Here is a 2,331-nt window from a genome sequence, read left to right as displayed (position 1 = left end):
CCCCGCAGCCTCAGTTGAAGAATAGACCCTGTCAGAGAGGCACTAATAAGATGTCCAGAGGAAGGCAGAGCCCCAAAGCAGAGTCTGGGGAAAGTTGCCTAGAAGGAATAGCATCTGGGTTGGAATGAGTTGAATATGTCAGATTTTGTTAATAGTAACATATTTTTTTCCTTCTTTGAAAGTAAGTCATGCCAGTAGAAAGAGACTTACATAATTACCTGTATACAGGTATGATTACACTACTGGAGTGACTCTGAACCATGTATAGCCAGAGGAATGAGAGGCTATGCTCCATTTGTATACTGTATGTCAAAATGCATCCAACTACAAAATTAATCAATTAATTAAAAAAAAAAAAGAAAGTCATGCTTCAGAATGACCAGAACAATCATGAAAAAGAACTAAGTTGTAGGAATCACATTTTCTTATTTTAAAACTCACTATAAAGCTTCGGTGAGACTCTGTATCAAGCACCAAGATTACAGTACTGCATAAGGCTGTAATATAATAGATCTATTGATGGAATAGAATTGACAGAGATAAACCCAGATATTTATGAGCAATTTTAAACAAAGATTTTCAACAAAGGTGCCAGGACAATGAAGAAATTAGGAAAGAATAGACCTTTTCAAAAAATGATGCTCGGACAACTGGATATCTACATGCAAAATAATTAATATGGACTTCTAAACAAAAATTAGCTAAACATGATCAAAGACCTAAATAGAAGACTCTCAGAAGAAAATATGGCGGATTCTCTTTGACCTTGAATTATGCAAATTGGCAATTTAGATATCTACAGCATAAGTTTTTTTAAAAAAAGATAAATTTCACCAAAATTAAAACCTTTTTGAGGACTGGGGATGTAGCTCAGTGGTAGAGCACTTGCCTAGTGTGTGCAAAACCCTAGATTTAATCTCAGCACCACACAAAACAAAAAATAAAAAACTTTCGTGCTTTAAAGGACACCATACAGAAAAAAATTTAAAAAGGAACCCATGGAATTGGAGATAATATTTGCAAATCATATATCTGGTATCCAAAGATATATATAAAAACTTACAACTCAATAAGAAAGACAAAACAACTTAATTTTTAAATGGGCAAATAATTTTTTGTTTTTGTACTAAGGATTGAACTCAAGTTTGCTACATCCCAGCCCTATTTGTTTTTTGTTTTTTTTAACTTTTATTTTGAGAAAGGTCTCACTAAGCTACTCACACTGGCCTCGAACCTGCAATCCTTCCATCTCAGCCTCCTAAATAACTGCAATTATAGGCTTGTGCCACCATGACTGACTCAAGCAAATGATTCAAATAGACATTTCTCTAAAATACACATGCATATGGCCAATGACCATATGAAAACATGCTCGATATTATTAGTCATTGGAACATGTAAATCAAAACTACAGTGGAATATTACTTTACACCCATTACGATGGCTATAATAAAAAATACAAAAAAATAACAAGTGTTAGCAAGAACACAGAAAAATTGTACTCCTCATTCGTTGCTGGTGAGAATGTAAAATGGTGCAGCCACTGTGAAAAACAGTGTGGTGGTTTCTCAACAAATGAAACAGAATTACCATATAATTCAGCATTTCCACTTCTAGGCATATACCCCAAAGAACTGCAAACAGGGATTCAAACAGCTACTTGTATCCCAGTGTTCATAGCACCATTATTCTCAACAGCCAAAAGGTGGAAGCAACCGTAGGTCCATCAACAAATGAACGGATAGATGCAGTGGTATATCCATGCAAGTTAGCCTTAGAAAGGAAGGAAATTTTGAGACATGTTACAATATAAATGAATCTCAATGACAGATGACCGAGTGAAATGAGCTAATCATAAAAGGCCACATGTTTTGTGATTTCATTTATAATATAAAATATCCTAAGTAGCAAATCCACAAAAATAGTAAGTAGGTTAGTTGTACCCAGGGGTCAGGGAAAGGGAGACTAGGGAGGGACTTCCAATGGATATGGAGTTTCTTTCTTTCTTTTTTTTTTTTTTTTAATAACCAGTAAGCACTGTGCCACTTTCCCCAGCTCTCTCTCTCTCTCTCTCTCTTTTTTTTTTTTAATATTTTATTTAGAGACAGAGTCTCACTGAATTGCTTAGGACCTTGCTAAGTTGCTAAGGCTGGCTTTGAACTCTTTCTTTCTTTCTTTTTTTTTTTTTTTAATTATGGTAACTTTCTTTCTTTCTTTCTTTTTTTAAGAGAGAGTGACAGAGAGAGAGAGAGACAGAGAGAGAGAGAGAATTTTTTTTAATATTTATTTTTTTTAGTTTTCGGCAGACACAACATCTTTTTTTTTTTTTTT

This window comes from Marmota marmota, unplaced genomic scaffold (assembly GCF_001458135.2).
Source record: "Marmota marmota marmota unplaced genomic scaffold, marMar, whole genome shotgun sequence".
NCBI lineage: Eukaryota > Metazoa > Chordata > Mammalia > Rodentia > Sciuridae > Marmota > Marmota marmota.
This window is presented reverse-complemented; position numbering follows the sequence as displayed.